The sequence below is a fragment of the Pezoporus occidentalis genome, unplaced genomic scaffold, assembly GCF_034315485.1.
Source record: "Pezoporus occidentalis ecotype Australia unplaced genomic scaffold, CSIRO_AGI_Poc_V1 ctg16, whole genome shotgun sequence".
Lineage (NCBI taxonomy): Eukaryota > Metazoa > Chordata > Aves > Psittaciformes > Psittacidae > Pezoporus > Pezoporus occidentalis.
In genome coordinates, this window is record NW_026913425.1 from 2610548 (window position 1) to 2636647 (window position 26100).

The window sequence follows — 26100 nt, forward strand, 5'->3', positions numbered from 1 at the left end:
GACTAATCCTATATATTAGGCTTGGTTCCAAAGCACTTCTGAAAAATGCAATTATGATGTAACCAGATAAATATTTTGTTTTAAACCTTTTGAACATCAGACAAGCCCCTGAGACTAACTCATGGTATTGCAACACATTTGGTAACACTTACAGGTTAGCATATACCTCTAGACTATTTAAAAACATCTGTGCTTGCTCATGGGATATGATACTCAGTTCAGAAATTGTTTAAGGTGTTTAAAAGGACACTTTTGAAAGATATTAATTCTGATTAGCACTACAATAACAGGAAGGGGGTGAACTCTGAGCAAAGACCAAATGGAAGTAATAAAAGATACCTGAATGACAAACACTGTAGAAAACAAAAAACCTCATGACAGAACTCTATATTAAAGGAGTTTGCTCCTGCAGCATCATGAGAGATTACAGTTCAGCAGGGTGTCTGGATCCTCCAGGCTGTTTTGCCTGAGCTAAAGACTGAGCATTAGATGAGCATTAGGTTCAGCTGAAGAGCTGAGAGTGCTGAGCACTTAGCTTCCAATGGCAACCCCAAAATGTGGCACCCCACATCTGGAAGCAGGAAAACAGAAACAATCCTATGGCGGCATGCAAGAGATTTCTATTCCACTTGTGCCAGCTGTTCTTTACTGTCTCACCAGGCAGCAAATGTGCCACAGGGTGGCAAAGGAAAAGGCTCTGGGAAATGTAGATGACTCAATCATTTTGTGGATGCCTAATGTAGATGACTTCATCCCCCAAAATAACTGAACCCAGAAGAAACCTTTAGCAAGCAAAGAAGGCTCCTGAATTCAGTGATTACAAGACAAATGGCATTACATTTGACAGGTGAGTTATTTCTTTAATGCCTCCTTAAAATCTTTTACATTATAGTCCCTAGACTAGAAGAACTTACAGGATGTTGTAAAAGAAAACCCTTCCTTCAGGAAAGTTATACTTTCTTGGGACGATTTTCCACCAATTGTTCCCATGGTACAAAGTTATAACATTGCACTTCTTTTACTAGCTTGGGACCTTGACCAATTTTCTTTTTCTTACACTGTAGAAATCACCAGGACTCATGGGTGCATGTGTGAATAAAACACATTACTTGCAATTGAGCCTTGTCCAAATTCTTCCTCCTTAACACACTCAATGAGAAATGAAACCAAAACAAGAAGAGGAAAACATGTCCCAGAAACGGTAGGGCCACTGCTGTTACTTCACATGCCAGTGGAGCCTCAGACTACAGCCTCTCATAGCTAAACTAGCCTTCATTACTCTTCTGTGGCCTCTTCTGAATGTAAGTCTATCCTCTGGACAGCTTACACACCCTGGAAATGAAGACCCTCTCTTTGTGGTGGAAGGAGGCAAAACAGTGATCTTCTTGTAATTCTTCCATTCCTTGCCTATTTCTCATCTGAATAGCTAAGTTTGCAAACAGATTCCCACAGCATCTGGGGATCAGTCAGGGGCATAGTTATGTGCACAGAGACAGAAAGAGCTTTTTGCAGCTCCCCAGACTGTAATCTGTCTCCTTGATCTACTCCCACTGAGTACCAGATAACTGTCCTGATTTTGTTCTCTTAGGAGTCTAGAGTCTAGGGGAACTGCTATGAGTTTCCAAGACGAGTTTCTGAAACAGAAATGGTTCTGCTCTCTCTCCCTCAGAAATAAAAGAGAAGGGGAAGAAAAACAAAAATAGGAAGGAAAGAGAGACCCACAATAACAAGTACAAGGCAGGGGTCAGTATACAAGGCCCAAAGCTATCTTTCTTTGCTGTGAAAATTAGGTATCTAGCACCTCTCAGATACGAAGAACTTAACACAGTTCTGGTCAGCTCAACCAAGGAAAACACCAGTGTCCCCAAAAACATTCCCTGTTTCCTCTCTGTCTGGCTGGTGATGCTTTCCTCTGGGAAGTGCTCTGGTTTCCTGGTGCCATTCCATATACTGATACCTCCCTGGAGGCTTAACTGCTTCTGTCACCTCCATAGTCTCCTTGACCCAGCATGCTCACTCCTTGTGCTTACTGTGCAACTAACAACAGAAGTAGAAAAAAGTTGGACCCAGGAAATTCTAGAAAGCATTGGCCGAGAAAATAATCAGGAGCCCACTAGGAATCCCTAGCCATCCTGGTATTGAACTATTCCAGCTTTCCAACACACACCTTTGGCAATTTTTTTTTTTTTTTTAATCAAATGAACTAACTGAAATATTTCTTACAAAATATTTCCTAGTTTAAATATTTTAAAATTGATTAAACTACTTTCTACTTGAAGAACTGGATCTCCATGCTATTAAAAACTCCCCTTGCTCTACTCATTTCCTTTTATTTCCTTTTTAGGTCATGGGTTTAGGATTTTTTTTCTTTATTCCCCCCCATTCTTTGAAATCAAATTGAGCACTTAAGGAAAGAAAGGTGATACTGTATTCTGTACAGTCTTCCTCAGAGTTTGTCAAAGAACTTGGTTAGTCAAATCTTGGCCTTTGTCAGGAGTTAACACTCTATTGTGATAAATTATGCTAGGTTCTGGAAGCAGATATATGGGCAGTAAGATCTGACCACTGCATTTATTCTCTAACACCCCTCACAAAACCATTTATCTAAAATTGCAAACCTATCTACAGAACCTGTGGATGAAGTTCTTAGATTAAGAAAAGGAAGAAAAATGCCATGGTTTCAGAAAGGTGCAGAGGATTGTAGTCCTAATGACAGAACGAAGAACAGAGACCGGAACAACCATTTCATAATGATGGTTCACTTTTCATTAACCTCTCAAAATGATGTCAGTGGTTTCAAATAAGTATGGCCTCACAATCTTCCCTGTGGTGGAGCAGTTATGACCTGCTATTGAAAAAGTGGCCTGTTTTCTTCATCCCAAGGAACTGCCATCTCATGATTCAAGCCAGGAAGATGAATCAGATGTTTTTGCGGTCTGTTTCCGACTTTACGTGACTGAGAGAAAATCATTCAGCCCCTCTGTGAGGCAATTTCCTCATCTGTGAAAATAAGAGTATTCCTGTTCATGCAAGAGACACTGCAGATACAATTGCAAAGTGCACTGTAAGCAACGGGACAGGGAGCTGCACTGTACTGAATGTGAAGATTCATTCTGTACAACCTCTGAGTACCTTACTGCTAACCAGCCATGTCTGCCAAGCCTTCAAGTCTATCACCCCAAAACTTTGGTGTCCATAATTGCTTTTCCACAGGCTTACAAACATGGGGCATGCTTCTGGAGCTATTATCAGAGACAAACTGAACTTCAGCTGTGTGTCCAAGACCTATTTTTTTTTAAGGTCTCCTGCTGGCTTTTTTCACTTGGGGACTTTGTCTTAGGAAAGGGTTAAGCTTTAGGAAAGGCTTTTTTGTGTTGTGTATGCTGTAACCCAGAAGGACATGCTGACTTCAAAACTCTGCTTTTCAGCAGCAGAATTGTAAATACGTGTGGCTTGCACTTCAGAAATGGCTACAGGGTTGAAAGCTGGGCTGGATGCTAGGAGGTTTTTTTTTGTCATGGACAATTATATTTGCAGTTATGCATGGTCATGAAAATAAATCAGACTTTATGCTTTGTGGCAAAGGAGAAAGCTTGTGGGACTCAGTTTCAAATGACCCCTCAATGAATCAGTTACCCTGAGGGGCAATACCGGCAGTTGCTGGTGGTGCACAGTGGGCTGGGTAGAAAAGGAGGATGTCTATCATTGACATACAAAAGGAAGGCAGTCAGTTTCACATAAAATAAGCACAAAGGAGATTAACATCGTCTACTGTTTGTGTATTAAGGGCCTGCTTTAACAGCTCTTGGTTAAAGAGAATAGCTCCTCAAACAGATGAAGTTTTATCAAGCCATGCAAATAATCACTCCAAGGCCTTCTCCGTGGGAAGATACACATCAAGGGAGAGATTCACCAGTCCACCCTCTCTGCATGGTTGTGTGTGTGTATCTTGCTCACATAGGAGCAAGTATGTGATTGTCGGTGTTGTTTATTCAGCTATTTTTCCCCATCAGTACTGCAGCTTGCATCTAGCCTTAGTGCCCTCTGTCTTCTAACTGCTGATCAGCAATTGAATATTTGAAATATTATTGCTAGGACATCTTGAATCTAGAACAGCATCCTGAAAAGGAAAGCAGCCACAAAAGAGCACATGAAAGTTTTCATGCAGAAAGGAAATGAATAATTGCTCTTGCATAAAAACAAAGCAAGCTATTAATCTTACCTGCAAGCCAAAAGAGGGAAATTGCAAAACAAAAAATACCCCCTGAAACGAACAAACCAAAATCTTGTCATCATCTGAAAGTACAGCCAACTCGAAGAACACCTCGTAGTGCAGCTCCAACAGTTGCCTTGCAAGAGGCACAAGTAAGAAGTAAGTCAACCTGCTCGTAGAAACTCAGGCAGTTGCAAAGGAAACAAGAGTTGCAGAGCCACTTCAGTTTTGAGAAGTTGCATCCTTTCTCCATGTTCTGCAAGTGCAGAAGAAATCCATTACGTTTTACTTGCTTGGGTCACTGCTGTTTTTCTACAGGCTATTCTGGACACTGTAAAGTTGATAACATCTATTATATGCTCTGTAGAATATGCCTTTTAGCTCTATATAATACGCATGCACATCATAACAAAAATACAGAGGAACATATATAGCTTCAGGTGGGTTAATCTGAAATGCTGTATCTTTGTGAAAATCTGTTGAGAGAGAGGATTCAGTGTACCAAAGCACAAAATATTAGGCAACATTTCTCATCAGAGGAAAACCTACCTGGTTCCATGCAACCCTGGCAGTATGGAACTGTCTTTCTCTTTTTATTTTTTCTTGTGATTTTTTTCTGACTGTGGTGCTTTACTGACACTGGCTAACCTCCTAGCTCCCTTGTGTCCACTATGCGCTTCCACCAAACCACATTTAGTGCTGTTCTCTGGCCATAAAGACATCACAATCTGACCCTTTGTGCTTATACTTCAGTTTGAGTTTTTATTAATCTGAATAAAAGATATGTTTTACTTTCCAGTTTATTGATCGGTTGTGTACAGTTCTTAGCTTGGGATAAAAAAATGTTTAATGAAAGCTGTGCTGCCTCCTCCCACATGGAGAGGGATGGATTCTGTAATTGCACGTGACACTATATGCTTCTGCTACTCCTCGGTGACCACAGAAGTAAATCTAAACAGATACAGACAATAACACTGCAGCCTACCCATGCTAAATATTATTCAAGCAAGCCAGTATCCATCCATGTGCTTCTATTTCTCATCAGCCTGCCTGGAGAGGCAGTTTTGGGCATTATAGCCATGCTCTTCTTCCTCATGTGGAAATGATAGGCAGCTAAAGTGGGTCATGTCTTTACCACTAGGTTCATGGGAAATTTTCTTCCACAGATGGGTCATTATATAATGGCTTTACTGCAGAGTAATGTACGATTACTGTTCTTGAGATACTAAAAAAAATCAGATAATACTGCTTAGTCCTAAGCAGTTATCAGGTTTTGCTTCAGTATGTTGGAAATCCTTTGCATAGCAGAAGCCTAGTACACATGTATATATAATTTAGATTGTATCTAACATAAAAAATGGTAACAGAAATTTGCTGATGAGGGTGGTGAGTCACAAGGGATTTACAAGTAAAGTTTATGTAATTTCTTAGGAGGAAATTATTTTCCCACTCTTAAATGAGTACAGAAAGATCCCAGAGAGAAGCACATCCACATAGGTGAGACAATATAGGCTGTAAAAGGCTTCCTGGAGGCTGGGAAGGGAAGGGCACTTGCGATACAGCTAGTTTTAGGAGGGCCGTGACAGGAAGGATGCTGGAGGACTTCAGTACTTCTGTGAAAAGCCTTAGCAGCAGTGTCATTTTAGGGCTGGAAAGGAGCTGAACAAGGTGGTAGGGCAGTGTCAGGCTCTGATCCAAGGCTCTGCTGCCTCCTGCACCCCCAGAGGGCTGAGCCTGTTCTGTCAGGATTCATACCCAAAATAGGAGAAGGGGTCCACACACTTATAAACAGCCAGTTACCAATACTGCAGAAAACACTGAGCTTTAGCAGTGTGGTGCACACTCAAAGGATGTAGAGGGAGACAGGAGGCTTCTATGTTACCGCTGTTCATTGCGTGAGCCTAAAGTTTAGCTCCTCAGGCAGGAACTGTGGTTGCTGAGAGCTGGTGGAGAGCTTATCCTGGCCACAGCTGTAACACAGTCAGAAAATGGTATCTTTATCTGTGCTCAAATCCAAAGCTAATGTAATCATCAGCAGTGCATTTTTAGCACGGGGTTATATTTGACCCTGTTCTCTGCTACCATCCCTTATTTGTTTAATGTCAGAGTGTGTTTGGAGCTGTACAATGGTAAAATTAAATATAGTCCCTGTACTGATGATGTTATGTTCATAGGACTGCTTTGCAGTACCCTAAGGACCTCTACAAAAAGTTTACTTCTCAGACTGCATGTAAGAAGAACTAATTTACCCAGGAACTTTTGATGAAGTCTGCAATAAGACAACAATGCAGTCTCAGTTATCAGCCCGAGTTCTTACCCTTTGTAAGTCTGAAAAACATTCACTTTTTGAGCTGAAAATGTTCATCTCTGCTTTCTGGTCAGAAATAAATTAGTGAGCTTTATCATTTCAATTGTCATTGAGTTATAGAAGAGTATAAAACATGTATCTTTTTTTGTGTTGTAAAACAAATTCTTGCCATGCAGTTGGGGTTATTTCAAGATAAACAACAACAAAAAAAAAAACATCTGAGATCTCAGAAATAAAATCTGGCAAGGCCCCAGTTCAGCTACAGATTGATCCCTCGTGCTGTCTTTGCTCAGGAAAATAATTTAGCATGGACAACAAGTTGAGTATGGGCTCACATCCCCTTCAGGTCCATGCTAAAGTTATAGTTCAGTGTGTGACAAATTATTGTGTGGGGTAGGAATGGTCTACTGAATTGTGTCCCAGCTGTATTTCTTGTCTGGAAAAATAAAATGTTGGAACAGGAGCTGGGATAAAACTAGGTTCATAGGACAGAGAAGAGACAGGGTAAGTCTGCAGTGAAGACTTGACCCAAGTTCTTGCTGTAGCTCAGCAATTCCTAGAGCTGCAGAATCTGGGAGGCGAAGAGGGAGCATGGCTGTGTCATGTGGGGATGCTGGCCTAGCACTGCCCACAAAATAGTCTCAAAATGCAGGCAGTCCAGGACAGACAGAATTATTAGATGCTTTTTCCTCTTCGGATCTTCCAGTCTTCCTCACCCCACAATGACAGACCAGGGAGCCAGTGAGCTGCTCTGCAAGAACAATTTTACCCCAGGACTCTGCATCTGCCCAGCAACCAGTTTAACTGTGTCAGTTTAACTTCAGCTCACGCTGCTGAAAAATCACAAAACAATCCTAAATTAACAATTCGATTTTCACTGTGCAAATCTAACATTTCTGCTGCTATTATGTCCCTTATCTCTGTTTACTTTTTAACAATTAGGACCCATAAATGATGAGCTAATGTGACTCTCTTGTTCACATTTAAAAAATAGACCACATTGTTATACAATCCATAAACACCAAAATGTCCCATTTTCTACTTTTTTTCATGGAGGAAGACTCTTGAGAACTTGTAGATGCTCAGCTGTCAGGGTCTGCTTTCCCAGGCAAGCTCAGGCTTGCTCCACTCCTGTACAGGATTTGGAACTATTTTTGTCTATCTAATGTGACTTTCCAAATCACAGCACTTTCTATCAGGATGTAAATCTCTGCTTTCAGGATGGTCCTCTTCATTTGGAAACCACAAGTTGTGCTCAACAAGCTAAACATTGGACCTGATGTGAACTTGTTAACTAACGTGACCTAAGCAGAGGCAGCATCAGGTTGCCTCCTCAGCTGGAGGTCACTTTGTGAAGTCTGCAGAATCCAAAAGCAATGTGAACAAAGCTTTCCTGTAAAACAGAGACACATTAACTCAAGGTTCAGAGTACAGAGCAGCTGTATGAATGGAAACCTCTGATTAGGGGTTGCAAAAAATGGTTAACATTTAGCCAGCTTATCTGCTGACAAAACATTGCTAAAGCTGTTCCTTAGGTTCTGATTTCTAAATGGTACATAACACAAGTAGGGTATCATGGGGCAATTTCGTCTGGGTCTCTCGGAGCTGAGCAAAACCATAACATATACACTGCCAAGTATATTTTGTTTAGCTTTAGCTTGTCTGGTTTTCAATTCTGTTCCCATCTTTGGTGTTCAATAATGCATATGAGGTATCTGTTCTTTCAACATTGGAATGAAATGGGGAGGTGGAAATGGTTTAAAACCTTTTAAATTGCTGAAACCTTGTTTGTGTAAGGTTTAAAAAGGCAGCTAAATAGTTCTGAGCAAATAAATTAAAACTCTGCTGAAGACTGATTTGAGAGATGAGAGCGTGCACTGCTGCTGTTAGCCCAGCAGCCTTGCATGCAAACATTGGAGCACACTTCTGTGTTTGAAGTGTTAACAGTGCATCGGTGAGGTGCAGCACCCTAATGTCGAATTATGGCACTTCCTCACCTGTCAGGAGGAACAGAGAAAAGCTGGAGCAATGCTGAAGGAGCTCAGTGTTGTCTTCCCCCCACTCAGTGGCTCAACACTGTTATATTGACGGTGCACATATTGTGTGTTCCTGCTGGGAGCCACCATGGTACCAGGTCTGGAGAGGGGACCCCAGTGCAATGTACTTGTCCTCACTGCTCTTTACAGCTTCTGCCAGGGATTTCTTCACATCAGGGGCTGATCTGGACCAGAGCAAGAGATGCAAGGCTCAGAGCTTTCCCATGCTGTCTGCTAAGTCATAGCACTAAGCCAGGGCATTAGAAACACTGCACAAAGCCGTTCAGTGTCTATCAGGTTTTTACCGAGCCTCCAGTTACTGTCTGTTTTATTTTGTTGTCTTTCCTTCTGCCTATCTCATGTTGCAGTTTCAGTCTTCTGGGATTCTTGCAGAAATGGAGCTGGCTTAAAAACTTACCAATTTGCAAAAAATTACCTCTTGCTTCTTGATCAGCTAATTGGACATACCATGCTGGGCTGAAGCAGATTCATTCTGCTGATTTGTGGTCATGGGAAATAAATAAATGCTGAAGTAGAAGTGGATTGACTCCACCTATGTGCATTTACCCCAAATTGCATCAGTGTGAGATTTCATAGAACAAATGTCAATGAATCAGGTCCCTTTTTGAATTGCTATTTCTAGGGTCACTGGCAAAATTTGCTAGGGTATTGGTTATCCCTGGCATGCTCAGGAGGCCAGAAAAACTTTTAGTTGAACCATGGTTATTTTCTCTGGGGTATTTTTCAAGCATTTGTGGTGACAATATGGCTGGGGCTGCAGAGAGCTTAGCACATCCCTGGGTACCAGCCTTGCTCAGTTGATCCCATTTCTGCATCCATAAGTCTGGATTTAAGCAAACTTCTGGGTCTGGTTGTTGATTTTTGTGTACTCAGTTGACAGTTGGAAGAACCACATGCTGGTTTTGTGGTTGTCTGCAGGTGAAGGATGCATGGCTGTTGTTGCAGTTGTCCGTGGGCAACCTGAAAGTATTAGACTGCCTGTGTGCTGCTGTGAGTGTGAATAGGCCATCATTTTAGCAAGTGCCATCCTACTGCTTCCTGTGCTCTCCCATCTGCCCAAGCTCTTCTCTTTCTGCTATGCTGCAGTCTCCCTGAAGGCAGGGAACTCCTGTTGGCTTTGTGGCTATTCTCTCTTTGGCATGGTGGTTCCAGGGGCACAAAAAAGACTGCCAGCTCCTGCAGTAATAATACTAAATGATTACTACTGCTGCCATTGCTGCAACAAGCAAAGGTGCAACCTAGGGGTCTGAGCTGGACTAAATGGCCTGGCCTGCTGTGTCCTGTCATTAAAAGAGGCATAATGGGAGCAAAGAAATTAGGTATGGCCCTGTGGAGTTAATATGCTTATTTGTTAATATGCTTATCAGTTAATATGCTTGCTTGCTCAAGAACAAGTGTTGTGAGCCTTGGCTAAGATCTGTAGATGTTGTGCTGGGTAGGTACTATAGTAGCAGTAAGAGGGAGAGTACTGAGGACATCTACACTAGCTCAGCTCCACTGTTCATACAGATGTGGTGAGAGGGCACAACCAGAGGTGTGGCCATTTTCTTCTGGAGGGCAGTGGGAAAAAGGGAGCAGATTAAGGATGGCATACGACTTCTTCCCAAAGGCAAAATTAGAATAAAGAAGAATACATTTGAAATTGAAAGACACTTTGAACAACAAGACCCAGAAGGAAGGAAAGGAAGGAAAGCAAGTGGATTTGACTTGGCTTTCAGTATTTCAACTTTATTGCTTTGATAAGAGATACAGAAAAATTGTGAAAGCTTAAAAACTCTCACAGGTTGAGAAAACGAAACACCTGCCCCTGAGTAGTCATTAGCATCTCTGTGTTGTGAACAGAGATCAATACTTCTTGTCTGCAATGGCAGATGATTCTGGCTTTTGCACTCTTAATGTCAGCCCTAATTCCCTTCTGGTTCAAAACTTGCCTGCAAGACTTTCCTGGGAGAAGAGGCACAAGTGGAGCAGAATGGGTGGTGTGGGGAAGAATGTGCCCAGCCAGCCTCTGTACTCAGCCCAGACCCATTCTGGCTATCACTAAAGGAGGTATGTAGGCAGATTTAGGAGGGAGCTTCACATGCCTACAGATGATGAGTGGTGGCCAGCGCAAACATAAGCTAGAGTCAGGTCTTCTTAGAAAAATGCAGTGTGAGGCTCATGTTCAGGAGCACTGAAGAAATTAATGAGGAAGATATTAGTGTCATTTAATCATACATCTTGCTGAATGTAACTTTCCATTCAGTATATAAATTTTTAAAGCTATCTTTATTGGGGATAGGATCTAAATTTGAAGTGATGCTACTGGTATAATGATCTGATAAAATGAAAAATCTACAGTGTTTTATTTTTCTTGTCTTTAACAAGGACTTTTCTGTAAATTAATGTAGGTACAGACCATGAACCTTGTGCCACTTCAAGGATTTTCTTTATTTAAAAGGCTGTTTAATAACTCTCCAGATACAGGAATCAAGCAAAAGCTTAAGACATCTGGCTGTGCTCAGTGTGCAAGCATGAAACAAGAGTGAGACAAAGAAGTAACTACTGAAGGTTAACAGGGACTCAAAAAGACACTGGACAAGAAAAAAACTAGTAGACAGAGGCACATCTAAGTCAGCGTATCCCCTGAGCTGAAGTACTGAAGGATGAGAGAGTGCTTGGGGGAGTATCATATGGCCTGCCATTCTCCTATGGAGACGGATCCCACTGATTTTCTGCAGCATATCCTTAATAAAAACAGTTATTTCCTCCCCTCATTTTCCCCCCAAAATAACAGAAACATGGAGGATTAAGGGAAAAGAACTCATGAGAAAAGCCAAGTGATCTCAGAACAGAATATGTTTCTGGTCAAATATGTTCTCCTGGAATATGGAAGACCCAGCTAAAAATCCTTCTTCACTGCTGAGTAAAGAACATGAATGCTGAATCAACCACAGTCAAGAATGGGAGCCCCATCTTTGGACTGCCAATTCCCTCTTCTACATTTGTGTTTTTCTGCTGTGGTTTTCACAAGGAACATCAAATGCCTTCAGTAAATTTTGCTGCAGAAATGGCAAATTGTGGTAATCACATAACTTTGTGCTGGACATGAAAGAACGTTTCTAGCCCTCTTCCAGTATCACACAGTATGCTAGAGATTGCAAGGGACCTCGAAAGATCATCTAGTCCAATCCCCCTGCCGGAGCAGGAACACCTAGATAATGTTACACAGGAATGTGTCCAGGCGGGTTTTGAATGTCTCCAGGGAAGGAGACTCCACAACCTCCCTGGGCAGCCTGTTCCAGTGTTCCATCACCCTCACTGAGAAGAAGTTTCTTCTCAAGTTTAAGTGGAACCTCTTGTGTTCCAGTTTGTACCCATTACCCCTTGTCCTATCATTGTTTGCCACTGAGTAGAGCCTGGCTCCATCCTCATGACACTCCCCCTTTATATATTTATAGACACTTATAAGGACACCCCTCAGTCTCCTCTTCTCCAAACTATAGAGACCCAGCTCCCTCAGTCTTTCCTCATAAGGGAGATGCTCCACTCCCTTAATCATCTTCGTTGCCCTGCGCTGGACTCTCTCCGGCAGCTCCCTGTCCTTCTTGTACTGAGGGGCCCAGAACTGGACACAATATTCCAGATGGGGTCTCACCAGGGCAGAGTAGAGGGGAAGGAGGACCTCTCTCGACCTACTAACCACCCCCCTTCTAATACACCCCAGGATGCCATTGGCCTTCTTGGCCGTAAGGGCACAGTGTTGGCTCATGGTCATTCTGTCGTCCACTAGGACCCCCAGGACCCTCTCCCCTACACTGCTCTCTAACAGGTCGTTCCCCAACCTATACTGGAACCTGGGGCTGTTCCTGCCCAGATGCAGGACTCTACACTTTCCCTTGTTATATTTCATCAAGTTATTCCCTGCCCAACTCTCCAGCCTGTCCAGGTCTCGCTGGATGGCAGCACAGCCTTCTGGCGTGTCAGCTACTCCTTCCAGCTTAGCGTCATCAGCAGACTTGCTGATAGTACACTCAATTCCCTCATCTAAATCGTTGATGAATATATTAAATAATACCGGTCCCAGTACTGACCCTTGAGGCAATCTGCTAGTTACAGGCCTCCAACTAGACTCAGCCCCATAAACTACAACTCTCTGGCTTCTCTCCTTCAGCCAGTTCGCAGTCCACCTCACTACCTGATCATCCAGTCCACACTTCCTCAATTTAGCCGTGAGGATGCTGTGGGAGACTGTGTCAAATGCTTTGCTGAAGTCAAGGTAGACCACATCCACCGCTCTGCCATCATCCATCCACCGTGTTATTTCCTCATAAAAGGCTAAGAGATTGGTCAAACATGATTTCCCCTTGGTGAAGCCATGTTGACTGCCCCTCATAACCCTCTTATCCTTGATATGCCTTAAGATGGCACCAAGGATAAGGTGTTCCATCACTTTCCCAGGGATGGAGGTGAGGCTGACCGGTCTATAGTTACCCGGGTCCTCCTTCTTGCCCTTTTTGAAGACCAGAGTGACATTTGCTTTCCTCCAGTTCTCAGGCACCTCTCCCGTTTCCCAAGACTTGCTAAAGATGATGGAGAGTGGTCTAGCAATGACTTCCGCCAGTTCCCTCAGCACCCGCGGGTGCATCCCATCTGGACCCACGGATTTATGGATGTCCAGATTGCTCAACTGATCTCTAACCCATTCCTCATCGACTAAGGCAAACCGCTCCGTCGACCTGACTTCATCTGAGGTCTCAGGGGTACAGGGCTCTTCAGGACTGCCTGCAGCAGAGTAGACAGAGACAAAGAGGGCACTCAGTAACTCTGCCATCTCTGTATCTTCTGTCACCAGGCACCCATCCCGTTCATCAGTGGGCCTACATTGCCTCTGGTGTTAGTTTTGTCTGCCATGTATTTGAAAAAGCTCTTTTTGCTGTCCTTGACCCTTCTCGCCAGGTTTAATTCTAAGGATGCCTTAGTCCTCCTAGCTGCCTTCCTACATCCTCTAGCAGCAGCCTTATATTCCTCCCAAGTGGCCAGCCCCTCCTTCCATGACCTGTAAACTCTCCTCTTCCACTTGAGCATACCCAGCAATTCCCTATTTAGCCACGCAGGTCTCTTGGCCCTCTTCCTTGACTTCCTACGTGTCGGGATGCTCCGATCTTGAGCTCGGAAAAAGCAATCCTTGAATGCCAACCAACTATCTTGGGCCCCTTTACCTTCAAGCAGCCTTGCCCATGGGATTTCCCCTAGCAATTGCTTGAAAAGGCCAAAGTTTGCCCTGCTGAAGTCCAGGGTTGCAATTCTACCTGGTATTCTACTGGTCCTACCACACAAGATCCTGAACTCCACCATCTCGTGGTCGCTGCAACCAAGGCAGCCCTCAACCTTTACTGCTTTGACCAGACCCTCCTTGTTAGTGGGGATGAGATCCAGCAGCGCTCCTCTCCTGGTTGGCTCATCCACCATTTGCAGGAGGAAGTTATCATCCATACACTGGAGGAACCTGCTCGACTGTGGCTGGGTTGCTGAGTGTTCCTTCCAGCAAACATCAGGGAAGTTAAAATCCCCCACGACAACCATGGTGATCTGATATAATTGACCTCCTAGACACAGGTAACTTGGATGAAGCTTTGTGTAACCTCAATTTCACTTATGAAACCACGCCATGAGCTTACAGACCTGCCTCATCTTCCTTGCATTATTCAGAACAGCTGCTGTGCTTACATTGTCCATATCTCTGGTCCCTAGGAGTGCAAGCAGCAGTTTTTATTGGAAGCACACTAGATGATGGCAGTGAAAAGTTCCATCCCTGCAATGCTGCCAGGTCTGTTAGGAAAGTGGTTTACTTTAATTGCTTTTGAATTTTCCCACAAATATCTGCAGTGACCACAGGCTCTTATGGTCTGCTGGCTATGGCATCTCTGGTTTCCCAGCTTTTATTCCAGATTGGCACAAATGTGTCCTGGAGAAAACTTTTGCTGAGATATGCCTGCTTTTGCATATGATGTCGTCATGGTCCATTCACTCCATCTCACTAGTCTTCAGAGGCAGATCATGCCTTGCCCCAGTTGTTCACCCTCCTGACAGAACAATTGGTATGAACACTTGCAGTTTGTTGTTTTATATAGCTTGTTCTCAGACTCTTTTTAACCTCTGTCTTGAAATTATCTCATAACTACTTTGATTGATGCTTTCTGTGTCATTCAGTTGCCTGTATTTCTTTCAAGTAGATGATGTCATATTTTTGGTGAACTGCCATGCTTCATGTTATGATTCCCTTTGGAAAAGAAGCCAGCTAAGTACATCTCAGTCTCCTAAAGTGTATATTTAAATGCCAGCTCTGCAATATCAGTGGCAAGTAATGAAAGCTTCCAGAAGCTGACAATAATGGCTTTAAAAAATATATCTAGTCATTCGTGGTCACTTCTGTTTGAAGGCTTTCCACAGCTGGACATACTGGATGTATTTCCCATGTACTTTTCACATATACGTGGTCCTGCCAGCCCCTGTTTCAGTGTGGCCTTGAACACAGAAGCCACCTAATGCCACTTCTTTAGCCTCTGTCACATCTTTCTGTAGATATCGCAATATTTTGGGATGGGTAGGCAGTCACTGACATTTGGAATAGCTATGCCATGTTGAGGTAACTATATAGCACATTTGTGTAATAGTAATCATGAAAGTTTACTTAAATCTAAAGGTTCTGGGGGAAAAATGTGGAGTAAGTTTACCAGTGCTACTAGCTTGTAAACTGACTGAATCCTTCCAGTGTGGCTGTGTTTTATTACTTCTGTCTCTGCAAAGCAAGATCATGGACCTTGTATGGTCAGTGGATTCCTGCATGTGACACCGCTTCCAGCTGCAGTCCTGCACTCCTGGATGGTCCCAGAAGACAGTAAGAATTTCTGCCACAGTTTGCAGCAGCCTTCTCTAAGCTATCATTGTATCTGTGCCACCAAAACCTCATCTGCTATGATGCAACTTCCTAAGAATCTTGGTTTTGCAACTTTTTGCTAACACTGAAAGTCTTGCTCTTAGTTTTTACCCCAAATGTCATTCTTTGCCATTTCTATCAACCTGATGACATCCCAAATATGGTGAATTAGCTCTGATGACATTTACTAATATCTATCTTTGGCACTGCCTGCCAATGATGTTTTGCTGATGTCACATCAGTTTATATTTCTCCTTTTGCGTGCCTTTGATGTTGAGTCCTTTTAGTGCTTTGTTTGAAGCATAAGAGTCTCTGGCAAATAGCTTGTCTGATTTCTAAGCAAGAAGCATGCTACTCATCCATCTCTTGGCTTCTGTAACAATACAATCTCCTTTTCCATTCTCTTTGTGGCTCCCATTGTTAGTTGTTTTGCTCTTGTAATGGAACTGATTTTCTGGGAATCAGTTCCTATAATAGCCAAACTGTTTTATCTATTATCACATGTAACAAGTCTGGAAGACATCCTGGTACATCAAAAAAACCCCAAACATAATAGCAATTTACAAGCCTTCTGTCTGCCTTGATGGAGCAGAACATTCAGTTCCTCCTGCTACACCTTCAGTTTGCCATTTACCTATGAGAGAAACTTCAGGGTTGTTAGGGTCACATTTTCATAAAAGTGAAGGCTTCTTTGTTGTCTTTGTTCTCTACCTGAAATCCCAGCCGCCTTCTTTCCCTGCATCATGTTTTTAAGCTACTCTCTGTTTCTGGTTTCGTAAGCATGCTATAATACGATTATAATTTTCTTTGGTTTGTTGCCATTTCACTTTCTTTCCTTGCAAAAGGTTCAGGGTACCTTCATGACATAAAATAGGGAGCCATGTCCCACTGTCTTTTTGGCTTTTGACTTCTAGTTTATCCCAGGCTTCAGCCCTTCTCTTGCATCTGATACTCCACTGAGCTTTACAGGCATCTTCTGTTCATTTGTGGTTGGTGGTTTCCTTTGCTGTTTTGTGTTGCATATGTACATGTACTCGCTCCTTGGATGCCTACTTGTTTCTGTTTTGTTCCTTTCTTTCCCACGTCGGTACAGCTTTTCCATCATGGCACTCCTAGTGTTTTCTCTGTAGCTTGTCTCCTCTCTTGTTTGTGTATGCTTTCCTGTTTAGACCACCACATTTTCTTCGAGTGTAAAATTGCCCATTAGCCGTGCCCAAGACCATCAGTCTTGGTGGAGTTAAACAGCTGCTTGAATTGTTTTACTTTGAATACTGTTGCATTTCATGCTGATTATGAATCTAGTCAAAACTGCTTCACCTTTTCCAAGCTGCTTCTTGCTCAAGTCAGTCCTTCTGCGTGCACTGCAATTTGATCAGTCTCTCTTCTCTCTCTTTGTGAGCATTGCCACTGAAAAGATAGATTGCTGGTTTATGTCTTTGGGGAACTGAGTATGCTTTTTGAGCATTTCTAGGAATTTGGATGGAGCCTTCTAGTCTGCCACTGCTGAATGCTACTGATTCAGCAGGTGATAGCCTTTCCCACCATTCTAACGTTATAGCCAGCTCTTAATTTTGCTTTCCTTTCTAGCCAGCCCCTTGCAGTCTTCTAGTTTTACTAGCACAATCACAAAAAAAAAATAGTTTTGCCAAAATAATTGGTAAATTCATCCCTTTTCAAGAGCATCTGCTTGGGAACAGGAAATTGGTTGCTGCCACAAGAACCACTTTCTTTGTTTGAGGAGGGTTGCTTGGACTGTTGGGAGCACTTTGGATTTTTTGGGAGGTTTTTTTCATCCATGATTTGTGTACTGTATTGGGAAGTCTTCTGTCATTGTCAGCTGTATTTTCCTGAAAAATGGCTGTGTCTGAATAAAGACCACAGTCCCCTTCTGCTCCCTCAACTGAGGGACTGAGTGCAAAATTGCTATAGCTTTATAAAGAGAATGAATAATGACTGCATCAAATTCTCTCAAGACAAAACCTGCAGGGAAAATTGAAGGTGTTATTCCAAACACTACAATATTCCCCAACCTGCTCAAACTGGGCAATTCTATGCTGTCGATAATTTAACAATGCCTCATAATGAAACAGTTTGGTCGCTTTGCCTACAGAACAGTCCATGTACCAGCTATCTCTAACGTCTGTAATATAACAAATTATATAACAAACGTAACCAATGTTGCAGGAGACAACATTACACAATAGGTTTGTAGTGTTCTGCTAGAAGTGCTTAAAAAATATGATAAACATAATTAAAAAAATAGTCTAAAATGAATCTGTCTATTATGAAGGGGAGTAAAAGGCAGAGAGCCTTAAGAAGTGCTTCCCACTTTGTGGAAAACGGCTCCATTATCAAGGCAAAAATGTGTTTTACAGAAATTCTTTCCCAAATCTCTATGATAATCATGTTGTGATTAGAGCAGTGTAGTCACATTCATATAATGCAGGGAATTCCTCCTACATTTCATCTGGGTAGCAAATGAAGGCTCCCATGCTGCTATGCATGTGCTATGTGACATTCCTAAAGTGCAGGGTATGAATAGCAATCTAAGAACATATAATTCCCCTTGCTTAGGCCCTGAACTCTTGCAGGGTGCTGCTGCTCCACTGAAGGTAGCAGGCTCAGGGGTCTGAAGAAATCAGGTAAGTTCTATGGGACTCAACAGAGCATCTTAGAGAAACACTCCAGGCTTTTTGCCTGTATGAAACCCCAAGTACCAGGAACCTCCAATGTAGTCTGCACGTCACTCTGTGGTAGCACCCATTTTATTGTGTGGCTGAACTCATCAGTTTCTGACAGCAGTCCTAGCCTTTCAACTGCACTTGACTGTAATCTGGTGTAATCTTGATGGTTGCTAGTGAATCAGCCCCCTTGGGCAGGCTTCCTACACATCACCTAAACTGGTGAGCAGATAAGCATGTTTGTGAGAAACTGTAGCTTACAGCTGCCTACTCCAACAGAGAGGTTTTCTGGGTTGGTTAGTGTTTGGTTTAAAGTTAATGTTATTTTGATCATTTATGTCATGGCACTGTTGGCGCAGCTGCTCAGGAAGGAGAAGGTGGGACAACAGCTTCCCACCAACCTCCGTCATGCTTCTCAAAGTAAGAAGTACATGGTGGAACAAACCTTACCCACCTTCCAGAGACTCTTCGCCTCATGCTAGAGACTCTTGGCACTCCCTCTCTGCTTAATAGCAGAAAAAAACATTGTGATATTCAGGGCATGAACTTCTATGCCTGTAAAATTTTCTCTGTAGTCTATAGTCTGGATTACAAATGCCAGGCAAATTATAATAATATCTCTACTGCTTTTAGATATTGATCCCTCAATCTACTTTGTAAAGAAAATAACAATTACTGTAAAGAATATTGGAGATTGCAGCCTCAAGAGCCTTCCAGCTACAGCTGGAGACTGGGAGACGGGCTTATCTTCTGACTCATAACCCAAACAAGCTCCTCAATGCGCACTGTACATGGGAATAGATGAGAATGCTCTGGAGGAACAGAGCCAGGAAGAATAGTACTGAAGGTAGATAAGGTCAGACCAATTCTGGTAATAAAGCCTAATTAGTAAATCTGCAATGGAGTGTTTCAATAATGTAGGCTGCATTGCATCAGAAAAAGGAAAGACGGCGTACCACGTGTCTAAGGGGATGGAAAAACCCTGAAGGGATGAAGTCAGCATGACTGAAGAACTACCTTTACTTTACCATTGAAGGGCTGCATATAAGACCCATATCAGACACTTAGGGTTTTATTTACTCACCATTTTTCACCAAACAGATTCTGGGTGGAGTTTATCCGGAAAGGGAGACATCAAATTTTGTTCAGCATGAAAAGGATGTCTAAAGGTCTTAGACATAGGTCTAGATTGAAAGTTGATGTCCCAGCAAAAGCTTTAGCTTCACTTTAAAAAGATTTCCAAGACAAAAGTGAAAAAATATGTAAGTGTTTGAAAATGTAAGTATAATATGTTCCATTGCAATGAAGAGGAAAAATATTAATGCCATTGTCTGAAGAAAGATAAAGTATGAATTGTACAAGTCACACCAGAGATCCATATCAGATTTGGCATCAAACATTACTGAGAGTAATAACATAGCAGTATATTTCCAGCAAAAGTAAAAGTGAACAAAGGAATAATTAACGAGTGTCTGTAATTTATATTTGTGTTTGCATGTCAACAGGCCTGACTTTTCACACTATGAAGGAGTGGGAGTGAGAATAGCAACATCTCTTTTGCTTTATATTGCAGTAGTATTTTTATGAAGCCCCCCACGTGAGTCCTCCCTGTGATGGCTGAGATGCAGCTGCTCAGACCTGTGGCTGTGAAGTAAGATGAAAGACATTATTTAGTGTTAAGAGATGACTTCAGCACATATGGAGTTACAGACCTCAGTGTGGAGAGGCTGGTTGCCCTTTAGTACTATCTGCTTGCGGTACTTGCAGCACTGCAGACAGGACTGTGGTGCACAGCACCATGTAGAAACTCAGCACTGTGTGATCCCCAGCCCAGAGACAAGGGTGACCCTTCGCACTCTTCACATCATTGCCACTGGGACAGCAGCTACAGGTCATGCTTATAGATCAGGATCCCAGCGACTGAGTGAGACTCTGTCCTAATGAATAGCAAAAGACTGTCCCTTCCCCTAGGAATTTATTTTTTCCATCAGGAATGCAGGCTAGAAAACCCTGCAGACTAGGGAGATCAGGATGAGTGAAGAGCTGAAGAAATGGTGAGATTATGTAGGGCAAAAAAAGCTCAGTATGAACAGAGAGTGAAAGGATTTCATGAAGCCCTTTTCAAAGCTCTGTGTTTTCTGTTTCTTTTATTAACACCTAGGTAGCATCAATTATTAATTAACACATGAAATAGGGAAGCTTTTGTTAAAAAATCCACAGTCTTCATTCCTTTTCACTCAAACCACTAAATGCTACTGAAACTTCCCCTTTTGTTCCATCAGACCTGCAAGATCAGAATGTCACTTCTAGCATTTTTAGCTAGAGTAAACCAGAAGTCTATTTTTTAGCTACCTGCTGCCTCTCCTCCCTTTCTACCTGCCTGTAATGATGCTACAAGCATGGACTTTTCCCACAAATTTATAGGGCAGTTCAGATCAATATAAATCAAGCAGACGTGATCTGCAGCAGTCTTGGTGTGCATTTTTGTTACAAAATAGGAACTGGTCAGACCGGTGTTAAATAGAGAAACATGAATTTGGAGCAATTATTTTACCGTATTGATCTGAATGTTGATCTATAGTAGAGTTGGCAGGGAGGGTTTTTTTGATGAAAGGTTTTCAGGGAAAATTCATGACTTACTGACTCATGAGCACTGTCCTGATCCTTGCAATCTAAACTTTCTTTCAAGTAACTAGTGTTGAGAAAATATGGGACTCCTACTTGCAAGGGGACCAGCCATCTCAATGGCAGAGCCTTTCTTTCAGAACATCCAGGGAAGGGGATACTTGTCTGGGCAGCAGTTGACCCTGCCAGCTGTGATGGGTGCTCCAGCCTGGATTTCTGGGCCCTCCAGCTGCGAGCACACCCTGTCCTTGGGCCTTTCTGAGGAGGTACTCAGCAACAGGCGAAATCAGGTGATATTGCTACAGTTTCATTTCCCTCTTTCCAGGAATCCGCAGGCTCAGGGTATGAGCGTGACAATGAGCTGCAAAGTGGAATAAGTAGGAAGATGTATTTTGTGAATTCCAGGAAGACTTAGTCACGAGTTTCTCCCTGGACAGCATACCATTTGGATGTCTACCCGCCAGCAAGAAAAAAAACAGGTACAGATTTAGAAGCTTTTATTGGAAAATCAGATTCAGAAGAATTTACTCTGTCAAATGACAAGTTGTGAGTAGTAGTGTTGACTGACAGTTGAGTGCTGATGCTTACAGAGACATTTAGGCTACATCTATGCAGTCTTGATTATCCATGAAGGGAGCCTGGAGCCTCTGATCAGCTGGTGTGGGGTGACTCATGCTCATGCTCTTCATGATCCAGCCCCCCCTGGAGCAGGCCAACTGCAGCAAAACTCAGAACAAACCTTGTCACCTTCCCAGTGCCCTTCATATTCATTTGCCAGTCTGCCCCTGTGTCCTCACTGCCTGTGCTTCCTCACTGCCCGTGCTGCACTCTGCAAGGAACACATCATAAAAAGGCAGAGCACACCATAAAAAGGCAGCACACATCCATCATGACTCCCTGGCAAAGCTGCTCCCACCCTATTTGCACCCACAGCTTCTTGGAACTTGACAGAAAGAGCCTTTCACTGGAAGAGCCTCAGCCTGGGGGAGTCAGGGGAACACTTGCTTGAGGGGTACTACCCAAGAGGGTTCAACTCTGGCTCCTAGGTATGCAGACTACACTTGCTTTTAGCTTTCCCCAACACAGACTCACTTGCTAAATAACCTCAGTTTTGATTAAAACCTGCAGCAGTCCTTCCCTTTTACAGAGAAGGTTTGGGGTTATGGATACCAGTGTCTGTTGCTGCTGGAACTAACCATGTGAGGTCTTCAACCCAGGATGTAAAATGTACAAAGATGGAAGGCGACCTATAATGTGCCTGGCTGGGAACTGAGAACACCCTTTGAGCCGCATCTCCAACACTTCAAAGGCACTTCCTTGTAAAAAAAGTGTCAGACTTAATGGAGCCATTGATTTAATGGCTGAAAAAATCCATTGTGGTCACACAGGTGATAGATCATTGCAGTGCCACTCTACTGGGAATGTTTATCTACATGATTTACATTGCACAGTCAGGGTTACCCATGATGAGGGAGGAGCTGCTGGTAAGATCCATGTCCATGCTCCAGCCAGTGATGGACTCTAGAGGGCATCTGGGATGACTTTGACCACTTCAGCCCCAGCTTTCCCCTCTGTGCCCCTGCAACATGCTAGTTGTTCTTAGTACCAGTTCAAAATAAGACATATATTTAAAGAAAGAGCCTTACCAACCCATGAGCATGGTGTTTTGGTCTCAGGAAAGCAGCAGTTTGTTGTGCATGCATGGGACATAGGCGAGCCCAAGACTTACATAGATAATGTTGAAAGACTGTTGGGCTGAGGTGGTGAACCCTTGCACAGCTCACATCCTCATGGACTGCATGGAGCAAATCCTGGAGCAAAGTCCTCATCCACCAGTTCTGGGTTTCTGGGAGGGGTTAGCTGATCCATGACACAAAGCAGCTCAGAAGCAAATTAGCTTATATGCTGCCTGGGCAATCATTGTGTCAGGGCTGGAGGGACAAAGGTCCATAGGAACCCATGGTGAAGTGCCTTCTTTAGTACCCTTCATCCCCTTTGAAAACCTGGAGTCTCCAGTCCCTCACAAGCTAGAAATCCCTTAGTTGGGAAAAAGTTTAGCTATGCATGCCTTGAACACACTTGTGTGAAGAATGAGATGGAAATGTTGCTTTTAACAATGACCCCAAGATGATGTACATATATGCTCTCCTCGTCCTGGAGAGTAGCAAAACCTTCCCCCTCCCTGTCCTCTGTTCAGCTGGAGACCTCCAGGAGGAGGGAGAGCTTTCCTTTAGGTCTCTGGTGAGTCACCACAGTGAGTTCATGGTTTCCTCCAGCGTTCTTGTCACAGCGTTCTTGCCCTGCTGGGACCAGAGGGGGCCATTAGCCCCTCCGCCCCTCCAGGTGCAGCCAGGGTGCTTGGCAGGGGTACTCCTCAACTAAGCAACTGCCCAGGCTTTCTGATTGCATTCCCAATGGTCCAGGTGGCCGGCACAGCCTGACTGAGCATGCCACCAATCACAGACCCTCCCCAGGGTCGCTTCCCATCTCCCGCACCTTCCTTTCCTATAATTAAGTCCCCTGACTAATTTCTGCTCATTGTTTCGCTCACAGCATTGAGTCAAGCAGCTGTACCTGAAGACTATCCAATGCTGCACAGCAAGGTGCCTTTCTCCCATGTTAATGAAAACAGGCCCCTGTTATCAACAAGCCACTTCCTGACACTATATGTTTGGCTGTATTTGCTATACTGAAGGATATTATTCAGAAGCACATACTGTATATGCTAACCATTACAGTTTAAGACAAAGCAAGTACAAGATATTCACAAGAGCAAAACCTTTGTTACAAAAGAAAGCCTAGCTGGAAAATTGTATTTCCAATTAAAAGACTTGTAGTAAAACTCAGCTGCTGGGTGGAAGCACAGGTAGCATTTTCCGAGTCATTATTGAGCCAATTTACCAGCATGATGCGAAGGGGTCATAGCACTTTATCATGTAAAAGAGAAATAAAGCAGATCTCGATCATATGGTACTCATTAGTTTGATGCAAAAATGATAGTTATTTTTCTTAGGTGAAGTCAGTACAGTTTTTTAAATGACTTCTCCTTTGTTTCTGGAAAAAAACACACCCTAGCCTACGTTGTAATTTTGATTTCAAATGTACTAAGGTGAACTAATGTATGGATTGTCACCTGCAGCAGGCACCACTTAACACACATCTTTCACTGTGGGTAGGGCAGTAAGGGGGAATGCTGTTCTCTGGTGCACCAGGGGAGATATTGCATTACTGCAATCACTGTGAAGTGGCAAATGTTATTTTAATGATGCCCAGCTTGGTAGTTTCCCAAGGGTGAAATCAGTATCTTGATGGTTAAGCTGAAGTTACCATTATGTTACTGAGAACATATGTATAACCTCATTGACAATACTCAGAACACTGTGCTGAGAAACGGAAATCTCTCTATTGAAAGGCTACAGACATCCAATTCATCTGCAATATAGAAAAGACATGTTCATTTAGATTGGAAAGCAGCAACAAAGTAGAGGTAGCTAAATGTTCATTATAGGTTCCTTAAATGTTCATTATAAATGAACATTTAAATATGTTCATTAAATATAAATATGTTCATTTAATGTTCCTTATGCTGCATTTGAGCATAAGCAGTAAAAGGTCACTCTGTCTCTAATTGAATTTCCGTTGTGGCAATCTACCTGCTGTCCTGTTTACAAATATAGAGTCATCTTAAGCACTTTTTGCCATGTGTGCTAACATTCAAATTGTGCTTTTTATTGCACTTGTGTGTTTTGTAATTAAGTAACTGTGGTACCAGAAAACTACTGGTCAGTTTATAGCTTTACATTGCTATGAATGGACTATTTGTTACTGAATTCTTTCCTAAAGTCTTACATTTATCTCACATCTTCAGAATATTTACTTGAAAAAACCCTGTTCCATTTGAATCTGGGGGGCACCTTCTTGCAGCTGGTGCTAGGGACTTCTGAGAATAAGAGTCCAGGTTTGCTCCTTCAGCTCAAAGCAGGAATTACATTTACAAGGTGCTTTTAGAAACACACATGAGTTGCAGTGTGACTGGCTGACCCTGCTCTGCCCACAGATGTCATGTTGTGGGATGGAGAGGATTGTTTCTGATTTCTTTATCAACTTTTAAAACTATAACTTTAGGAACAGTGTTGGTTTTCCAGATTTCTATCATCTGGCTTGCTCCTTCTTGTTCTTCTTAAACTTTGCACTTCGCACTGTTGAAATTCCTTGGCACTGAGGATGTGAAGGTAGCCAGAACTTCCATAGTAAGGAAAACACTGGTTAATGTCCATATGAAAGTCAAGGTCCCACAGAAGTTCTGTCCAGGTAGAATGACATCGGCAAGAAAATCCTGCAGGAATATGCTTCTAACTATGGTGAGTGATCATCTCTGAAGAATTATTACTAATGGTTGGAAGGTATGGTGTGCTTCCCTTCTGTGAAATGCAGTCAACTTTCTTCTTAATTTGCCATTATCACATTTACAGTCTCAACATAACTTTTTCCCAAGCTTTTCCCTAAGGACTCATCAGATTTTCATCCTCACAGGGAAGAAAAGGATACATCCATCTATCCATAAGCTAACACGGTATCCTGTTCCAAGCCCATGTAAGTGAATGGCAAAGCTTCAACAGTTTGCCACCTTATGGGAAATTGGTCTGGATATGTATATTGTTAAGAAAAAGCAGGAAACCTACAACTGAGATCAGCTAATGAACATAAATTTCTGGAAACTGCTTATTCAGAACATCTTTACGTTTTCTAATATCTGTGCTGCAGTACTTAATGTTAAAATGTGGAAAATCTTTATAGTTCAGCAGAAAAAAAACTCCACTGTCCTTTGATAGCAATAGACTGTCATGTACAAACTTTGGGTAAGGACTTCCATTCTGGCATCCTTTACTCAGGTTAGATTAACTCATTAAACTGTCTTTGGCCTTACACTGATTAAGGTCATGGCTAAGTCTTAATATTTTGAAAGTATTATTTCATGGTCATTAAGAGATGCAGAAAATAACTTTGCCAGCATTTATACAGTTATTCTTGTAGGGTGGTATATCTTATCAATCAAACGTCATGTAGTGATTTGCATCTCTCACCAAAAGGTAACGTATTTGTAGGAATCCTTCATTTGCCACTAGAAATTCTGCTATTGCCAGGGACATGTTTGCTTCAGGGATGAGGAGGTAAATTTGAGCTGAACATGGACAGTATTTTTTTCAAACAAGGAGGTGAGAAGGTGATATAGACAACTGCCAAGTCACTGTTCAGACAGGTAAGAGTATCATTTTATAACCTTTTATTTTAAAAAT

At 42.6% G+C, this 26100-nt stretch overlaps 1 long non-coding RNA gene across 1 annotated transcript in view; it reads left to right on the plus strand.

The window, feature by feature from the left end:
• Positions 1–646: 646 nt before the first annotated feature.
• Positions 647–26100, plus strand: part of LOC134160342 (uncharacterized) — a 57677-nt gene continuing 32223 nt past the window's right edge. The window contains exon 1 of the long non-coding RNA XR_009963516.1: positions 647–847. This is a non-coding gene — a long non-coding RNA (uncharacterized LOC134160342). The remainder of the gene's footprint in view (positions 848–26100) is intronic.